Source organism: Coenobita brevimanus, chromosome 65 (assembly GCF_032717465.1).
Source record: "Coenobita brevimanus isolate Jiangsu-jjx chromosome 65, ASM3271746v2, whole genome shotgun sequence".
Lineage (NCBI taxonomy): Eukaryota > Metazoa > Arthropoda > Malacostraca > Decapoda > Coenobitidae > Coenobita > Coenobita brevimanus.
Window position 1 is genome coordinate 53,044,777 of NC_137018.1, and position 10,000 is coordinate 53,054,776.

Sequence of the window (10,000 nt, forward strand, 5' to 3'; positions counted from 1 at the left end):
TGAAAAGTTATGAAACTGACATTATTCCATTTTTGTCTATCCATCTGTCCTTCTGTCTGTCTGTCTGTCTCACCCCCCCCACCCCACACACACACAAACACCCCCACCCACCCCCACCCCCACACACACCAACACCCCCACGCCCCACACACAAACACCCACCTCCCCTCTAAACAGAACGGCACGAATCGCGAAACCGGCCTGAAACAAAGGCTTCAGGCGTAGAAATGAAACAAGACCAAATTGTTTCACTCATCCCAGCCTGGCCTTTGCACTGGAAGGTAACGTGACCCCTGACGAAAGGAACGAAGGAAAAAAAAACAAAAAACATGCTGACGCTCACACAATTCGACACAAACACACAAACGCACGCACAAATACACACACACACACACACACACACACACACACACACACACACACACACACACACACACACACACACACGAAGGAAATAAAAACACAGAGGTGGAGGACAGGACGAATAGAATGCCAACGAAAGATAGCAGAGAAATCAAAAGAAAATAAAAAAGCAGAAAGACAGCAGACAGCCGGGCAGAAAGCAGACAGCCAGGCAGACAGACAGATAAAAACCAGGCGAACAGACAGACAGACAGACAACTAAAGCAGAAGAGACTGAGATAAGAACCCATAGGAGCCAAAACGTTAAAAAAATAGTAAAAATAATAATAATAATAATCTATCTATCTATCTATTGCCAGACGCCTCAATCCCGTTTGGGGTGGCCACAAACAAATCGCCTCCAAGTCGCCCTGTCCCCCGCCATTTCACTCCCCTGCTCCCAACTCACACCCCCCTCTCTCATATACCTCTCCACCCCATCCCTCCATCTCATCCTCGGCCTCCCCCTCCCTCTTCCCCCCTCCATCTTACTCACATACACTCTCTTCGTCAGTCTTTCACCCTCCATCCTCTCCACATGGCCAAACCACCTCAGTGTGTTCCTCATAACGCTTCCTATCACATCCACATCCACACCACAATAATAATAATAATAATAATAATAATAATAATAATAATAATAATAATAAGAGTTATCATAGAGAGACATGGAAGCAGACAGTCAGACGAGCAGACAGACGGACAAGCAGACAGGAAGCAGGGAAAGCAGAAAGCAGAGCACATTCTCAGTCGAGGCAAAAGAGCAGAATGAAGATTAAAGTTATAGTAGACAGAGATAGATAGATAGATGGATAGACAGACAGATAGATAGATAGATAGACAGACAGATAGACAGGTAGACAAAAGTTACAGTAGACAGAAATAGATAGACAGATAGATAGATAGACAGACAGACAGACAGTTGCAGGAGAGGATAGTGGGAAGCACAGGATAAAAATATTTCTAATCATGGCACTGAAAGAGAGAGAGAAAAAATAGAGGCTGATAGATGAAAGAAAGCAGACCAATAAGCAGACAGGAAGGTAGACAGGCAGGTAAAGACACCAGACAGCAGGTGGGAGAGGAGAAGCAGGTAAGCAGAAGACAGACCATGACAGCGACAGCGAAAAGAAAATTAAAGGGTAGAAAGACACAGATTAAACAGACACAGAAGCAGACAAAAAGCAGACAGGTGGGGGATTGACGACAGCAGATAGGGACAGGCAAGCAGAGAGGGGGGGAGACACCGACACTGACAGCAGGAGTAAGCAGAAGAGTAAAAGAAACTGACAGCAGATATACGTGAAAGCAGAGAGGCAGGCAGACATTCCAGCAGGTAATTGACGCAAGCAGAGAAGCAGCAGAGGCAGGTATAGGACAAAACACATTCGCAGTGACATCAAAGGAAGAAAAAAATATATTAAAAGTGACGACAGACAGACAGACATGAAAGCAAGCAGACACCCAGGCAAGCAGGCAGGGGAAGGCAGTAGGCGAGCAGAGAGGCAGGGGGAGGCAAGCAGGGAGGCAGGGGGAGGCAGAGGAGAGAACACATCCCCCGTGACGTAAAAGAGAAAATTAATTGTTACGATTAGCAGACAGAGAGACACGCAAGGAAGCAGACAGGAGACAAGCAGACAGGCAGGCAGGGGAAGGCAGGCAGAGGGCAGAGAACATACCCAGTGACAGGCAGGCAGAGAGAGGCAGGGAGAGGGCAGAGAACATACCCAGTAGCAGGCAGGCAGAGAGAGGCAGGGGCTAGGCAGTAGCAGGCAGAGAGAGAGAGAGGGGGGGGGGGCAGAGAGGCAGGGGGAGGGGACAGCAGAGGACAGACCACAAACCCAATGACCGGAAGACAAGCAGGGAAGCAGAGGCAGGAGCAGAGGCAGGAGAAGCAGGAGGGCGAGGGGAGACTAAAAAGGAAATCGTGGGCCGCGAGCCAGATCAAAGTGTTCCACCTGATAGGAGATCAAAAAGTTCCAGGGACGAACGGAACATCAAAACAGTTTCATTTGCCGAAAGATCAGCCGGTTCCAATTGCAAAAGATCAAAGCGATGAAACAGTTTACGTAAAAAAAAAGAAAGAAAAAAAAGAAGGAAAATTGTCAGCTAATGAAAAGTTGGGTGCAGAAAACGGGGAGTGGGGAAAATAAATATATATATATGTATGAAGAAAACGCGTGTATGTATATTTGTAAAAACGGAATGTATATGTAAAAGGAAGTGTATATCTGTGTTTGTATAACCTGAATGTGTGTATAGTGTGTATGTATATCTAAAAAAAAAAAAGGAGGAAGCATTTATATAGAGTAAGCTTACCTGTTCAAAATTTACTCTTTCTAAAATTTGGATGGAGAAAGTGTGTGTGTGTGTGTGTGTGTGTGTGTGTGTGTGTGTGTGTGTGTGTGTGTGTGTGTGTGTGTGTGTGTGTTTATTTTCACTTCTGTTTAGAGAGAGAAGGGGTATACATGTCTGTAATGTTTTTTTTTTTTTAATGGGGAAGTGTGTGTGTGTGTGTGTGTGTGTGTGTGTGTGTGTGTGTGTGTGTGTTTATTTTCACTTCTGTTTAGAGAGAGAAGGGGTATACATGTCTGTAATGTTTTTTTTTTTTTAATGGGGAAGTGTGTGTGTGTGTGTGTGTGTGTGTGTGTGTGTGTGTGTGTGTGTGTGTGTGTGTGTGTGTGTGTGCTTTTTGTGTTTTTATTTGAGAAGGAAAATTAAAGTTCTTGGGATTGTAATATTATTTTCTCTTCGGGGAAAAAGCATACGTGTGTTTTATGTTTGGAGAAGGAAGGCGTTTGTGTATATGTATGCTTTATGTGGAGTGTGTGTGTGTGTGTGTGTGTGTGTGTGTGTGTGTGTGTGTGTGTGTGTGTGTGTATTTGTGACACACACATCCCCATACCCCCCACAGACCCTCACATGCACACCCTCCCCTTCCTGCAAACGCACACATCCCCCACACAAACACCCCTCTCGTTCAAGTACACACACACACCTCCCTACACAAACACCTCCCCCTACACACACACACATCTCCAACATTACTCCCCCCTCTCACACAGAAACACACACACACACGTCCCACAGCTACCCCCCATCCTACAAGCAAGGACACACACACACACACACACACACACACACACACACACACAAGCAATTTTAAATGAATATAAAACAAAAACTGTCCGGCAATTGGCATAAGATCAAAGTGACTGCGGACCCGACGAGAGATCAAACAGATTCCAGATAAGGCAAGATGACGAGTTCTGCTTGTCGTGGCTTCAATGACACGCAAAAAGAGAGAGAGAGAGAGAAAAAAAAGAGAGCTGTGAGAGTAATTAGAAGGGGTTAGAAGCGAAAAAGAGAGAAAGAGTGAGAAAAAAGAGAGGAACGTGTGATTACGATTGACAAAAAACTAAAAAAAAATAAATGAAGGAAAAGAGACGAAAAGAGAAAAAGAGAGGAAGAGTGAGAAAAAAGAGGAATGTGTGATTACGAATGGCAAAAAGAGAAAAAAAATGAAAAGAGAAGAGAAAAAGAGAGGAAAAAAGAGAGACGTAAGAGTAATTAGAAAGAGTTAAAAGAGAAAAAGAGGGAAAGAGAGAGGAAAAAGAGAGGAATGAGTGATTACGAATGGCTGAAAAAAGAGAAAACTAAGAAAAAGACAAAGAAAAGAAAAGAGAAAAAGAGGAAAGAGAGAGAAAAGAGAAAAAGAGAGGAAAAGAAGAAAAAGAGAGCAATGGGTGATTAGAGAGGGTTAAAAGTGAAAGGAAAAGAAAAAGAGGGAAAAAAAGAGGTGTGAGTGTGATTACAAAAAAAGGAAAGAGAGAGAGAGAGAGAGAGAGAGAGAGAGAGAGAGAGAGAGAGAGAGAGAGAGAGAGAGAGAGAGAGAGAGCAATTACAAACGGTTAAAACTGGAACTTTTTTTTTTTTTTTTTTTTGCATATTTCTCATCACAAAAACATGAGAACAGAGGAAAAAAAAAAAATCCTGATATAAAGCTACCGAAGGAAAAATCTAGGACACCTGAATATATACAAATTTCTTATATTATAATTAGGAAAAAACTCAGGTAATTTCTTTTGGCATTAAAAAAAACTATGAATAAATTTTGGCCACTGATATAGAGACAACAGTAATATAAAAATGTTAATTCTTTTATTTAGCGTGTGTGTGTGTGTGTGTGTGTGTGTGTGTGTGTGTGTGTGTGTGTGTGTGTGTGTGTGTGTGTGTGTGTGTGTGTGTGTGTGTGTGTGTGTGTGTGTGTGTGTGTGTGAGAGATATTTTTCGAAAAGGGGAGGGGGGTAGAATTTTAACCATAGCCTCCATTAACACCTTTACTACCTGATAATTAACCTAAAATAAATCGTCGTGCTGCAGCGATAATTGAGGTCACCGTAATTAAGAGGTTAATGACATAATTAGTCACCTGAAGATAAGGAGACAGGTGTGGCAGGTAACAGAGTGATAAGAGAATGATTATATTACACTTTATTTTAATTATTTTTTTATTGATAGCTTTCTAAAAATGATAAAAATAAAACGTTCTTGAGTTATGCCTTTTTCTGATATAAATGAAAAACTGAATCCAAAATCGAAAATTGTGATATATATATATGGATTCAAATTATATACAGACTAATACCCTTACCGTATTATTAGAAGGGAAAAACAATGAAGATTATGATGATGATGAAAAACATGGGCTATTTTTGCTTGCTGCACACACACACACACACACACACACACACACACACACACACACACACACACACACACACACACACACACACACGGTCACTCACAAACACATAAAAACAGAAGGACAGACAAAAGACACACACACACACACACACACACACACACACACACACACACAAGCACCCACACCACACACCCCCAACACCCCACACACACACGCATCCCCCCATCCCACAAGCCATAAATTTACCTGCAGCCCTCATAAAAACAAAAATATAAGCAAGACACTTTTCCACCTGACAAAAGATGGTCGAGGCAGCCGAACCAAAAGACCAATGCAACTCCTGATGTCAAAGAGATCAAAACAGTTTACGCCTGCGAGATTTTAGAGCATGCCATGTTTGCTATCGTTGGCAGGGAGCGAATGAAAAAAAAAGGGAGAGAGAGGGTCGGCAAAAAAGAGAGAGGGAGAGATGTTAAAATAAAATCTAGGCAAAACTAACGGGGCCGGCGAGGAAAACAGAGTGTGGATCGGGGAAGTAACGAGTTGTGTGGGCGAGGCGGTGACAGACAGACAAACAGATAGACAGACAGATGGAGGCGGAAAAATGGAGAGAAATGTGGATGAAAAAATGAATGATAGACGCGGAGGGACACACAACGTTGTAAATAATAATGAAAAATGACCTGGATGTATAAGGCTTTAGATGAATAGCGTAATGACGCGCCGAGAACTTAAGCCTGTAGTTGTTAAGGCAAAGCGTCGCTCGGTAGGCCTCCGCTAAGCCTTGCACACAGACTGCCATACAGCCTCCACGACCTTGCTGACCTAATCACTTCATCGTCCCTTCATATTGTATCACTGACAGAAGTTTGGTCGAAATCCGTCAAGGGGTTCAGGAGATATCGTACACCCAGTCATATATCCTTGACCTTTGACCCATTGACCTTGCTGACCTAATCACTTCATCGTCCCTTCATACTGTATCACTGACGAAAATTTGGTCGAAATCCGTCGAGGGGTTCAGGAGAAATCGCGTCCACAAAAGTGTTACGGACGCACGGACCCACGAACGCACGCACCCACGCACGCACGGACGGACAGACCAATCACGTAATGCCTCCTCCATCATATAGTTGGTGGGAGGCTTTTTACAGTACGTTATTCTTTCTTTCAGACGATTTTATTCAGCTGAAGATAGGGCACGTATTCTAGTCGGGAAAGGAAGCTCCCTAACACCTTTTCCTAAGCGATTTATTTTGCCTGTGACACCTTACTCTCCTCTTCTGTGTTACATAAATCCTTCCAATATGGCCATACTCTGCATAAAAACAAAAGGAAATTATCCAGCCACATCCAAACACAAATCGCTAAGGAAGAGGTGTTAGGGAGCCTTCTAAACACTCTGCCTGCTGAATAAAATCGTCTGAGAGAGAGAGAGAGAGAGAGAGAGAGAGAGAGAGAGAGAGAGAGAGAAATTAAAGCCAATCTCTATATTAAAATGACTGCTTTTTTTTTGCCTTGAAGACTCCTTTTTCTTTTTCATTTTTTTTTTTTTTAATTTTACTCATGCTTCCTAGAGACGATTTTTTTTTTTCAGTCCATAGATATAATTTATTTAGATTAGAGACGATTTTTGAAACGGGGGGCGGGACTTGGAGGCCCCCTTTAATACCTCTTCATTCCGTTGACGTATATTTTCCATTTCAGTATTGATATCTAGACGATTTTATTCTCTCTCTCTCTCTCTCTCTCTCTCTCTCTCTCTCTCTCTTTCTGTGTGTGTGTGTGTGTGTGTTTTATGTGTGTATTATCACTCTCATCTCAGTCTCTCTCTCTCTCTAACCAGCCTGCCTGAAGCCTGAAGCGTTTGCCCCTCTCTCTCTCTCAAAGCATTGTTAGTCTCTCACATTCTTTCTCCTCTCTCTCCCTCTCTGTCTCTCTCTCTCTCTCTTTTTTCTCTCTCTCTACCTTTGTGTTCGCCAATCGTTCTCTTTGTCTGTCTGTCTGGCGTATTATTCCTGCCTCATTTCCTTCGCTCTGTGCTTTCTTGTCTGTCTGTCTGTCTCTGCTGTCTGTCTGTCTGTCTCTGTCTCTGTCTCTCTCTCCTTTTCAACTAGGCCGTGATTCTCGTCCCTTGGCGGTTTATTTCATGTAGCTCAGAGGCAGAATACTGGGGCGCTAAGCTCATCCCTTTCAGGTGCACTTCTTCGTGACTAGCATCGCGTTCCAGTGTTTAATCTAGCGCTACATCTCAGCATTTCAAGATGGAGAGAGAGAGAGAGAGAGAGAGAGAGAGAGAGAGAGAGAGAGAGAGAGAGAGAGAGAGAGAGAGAGTACGTATATATAACATGAGACAGATAAATAGATGTACTCTTAGACAGATGCCCCAGAAGAGATAGATAGATAGATAGATAGAAAGGTATACCCCAAAATAGATAAATAGATAGATAAATAGACAGAGATAGATACCCCAGAATAGAGATAGATAGATAGATACATATAAATAGACATATAGATAGATAGATAGATAGACAGACAGAGAGGGGGGATATTACAAGCTGATATTATTGAAAAAAAATTTGCTTTCAGTCCTACATTACTATCCATCATCATCATCAACAGCTTAACGACAAGAAAGTAGAAAATCAAGCTGGGTAAATTTATCTAAGCTTAGGAGGAGTAAACTAGAAAGGAATATGGTAAAAAAAAACAGCTTAATATAATGTATGTCTCCCTCTGACTGTATATCCCTCTGCCTATGACCTCCAGTCTTTCAAACGTAGTGTGTCCAGGCGTCTCGAAACGAACGGATCTTGGCACTCTGTAATCTTATTTTTTTTTTCTTGGAGGGAACGATCTTGCTTGCTTCTGGCCTTGGGTTCCTTCTTCCTTGCATACAAAAGAAGTTACTTGTATTCGGAAAATCTCCTGTGCTTAAGGAAATCGTCTGGCAGTACCGGGTGGGTTATTGAAAGTTGTACTTAACTGTAGAATTCAAAGTCTCATTCTGATGGAAATCGTCTGATGGTGCAAGGAATTAATTGAAAAAAAGACGATTCTACTCGAGTTAGGAGGGACCTGTAGCAGTGAAGGGGTTAATGAAGGCTTCATCTAACCCCCCCAATTCCTAAAGTCTCCCCCAAGATGAAGAAAATCGTCTGGGGGCAGCAAGAACAAAATTAATAAAAAAAAATCCTGACATCCAACCCCTCTATGCAAACCCCCAAGCCTTTTTCTGCCACTGATAAATACAAATAAATCTAGTTTGGCGTCCCTCCGAAGCTTAACAAAATCGTCTGGATGCTGCAAGACTTAAAAAAAAAAATCCTCATGGGAATCAAACCCCTCCCCCCATCTCACAACCCCCCCCAAAACCGTTTTCTGCTACTGACAAACAGCCAAACACCTTAAATGCTGTTCCTGTTTGGCGTTTGGCGTTGCTTGCTGGCCCGCCGAGGATGCAGCGCCAATCAAAAGACAATGCCATAATTATTTACAAATCACCCCGCACGCTGATTGGCTGCCAGGAGGGTGAGAGCTGGGCCAATCAGAAACCGGGGCGCGAGAGGCCAGCCAATGGGAGCCCGGGACTGGAAAGGGGGTGGGAGGAGCCTGAAAGCAAGCGAGAGAGAGAAAAAAAATCGAAAAAAAAAAAGGAACTCCCATGAACAGGATACGTCGCCAAGAGAGAGGGTTGAAAATAGTTCGCGGTGGCTCTAGCGAAAAAAAAAAAAAATAAAAAAATAAATCCGTGTCATGAAGTGGCTCTCAGGTAATCCCATCAAAGTTCTGTTTAGTCCTATCAGATTAAACCCGCTCAAAGGCACTGCAAGGAATCGAAGCCCTCTCCAGTGAAGCCTCCCCAGTGCTTCGTTTTTATGCTTCACTCTCGAGGGTTCATAAAAAAAAGCGAGACATCACAAGTTAGGAAAATCCCACAAGTGCCGTGTTACAGTCGAGAGAGAGAGAGAGAGAGAGAGAGAGAGAGAGAGAGAGAGAGAGAGAGAGAGAGAGAGAGAGAGAGAGAGAGAGAGAGAGTGGCCTCCCCCCAAGCCACTCACTCACACCCCGACACCACCACACCGCAAAACTCTTGAGGGCGACTGTATTCTCTCTGGATTACCTAACACCTCCTCCTCTGCGATTTATCTTGAATGTTACACCTTACTACTGTATTACCTGTCAGTCTACTATCTACCCATCTACCTGCCTATCTATCTATCTACAGCAAGACGCCTTAATCCTGGAAGAGGTGGCTACAGACAAATCACCTACAAGTCACTCTGTCCTTTGTCATCAGTAACTCCTCCCAGCTCACACCTGCCTCTATCATACACCTTCCCTCTCATATTAAAGTGCCACATGCAAGACTAAATAGGTAAGGAAGAGGTGCTTAGTAGTAGTAGTAGTAGCAGCAGCAGTAGTAGTAGAAGTAGTAGTAGTAGTAATGGGCTGCAGGCTCTTTTCCCAGCAGTCAACCATCCTCCTTTCGCGGAATAGGCAGGAAGAGGGTTGAGGGACGATTGCAAGCCGGGCAGTGAAGCCGCCCGGTTACCTCAGTGCCATCGCATGAAGTCGTCCCTCTCCATACAGCACCCGCTCTTGATTTCTGTTCCCCAGCTATCAACAGAGGGTCGCCTTCCCGTGATAGCATTATAAAGGCCGGGCGGAGGGGTTCTTGTGTCCAATTTCACCCTCAGATACACAGGCAGAATACAGCGAAATGACATGATAAATCCAGAGAGAGAGAGAAAGAGAGAGAGAGAGAGAGGACAAGGGAGATGCGAACCACGTCAAACGGAGTGAACCCTTCAGAAAAGCATCGTACACTTTGACTATGTCCTGTAGAAGCAACTTCAAACGGGCCGCCTGTCTTTGTAGTCCTTATGG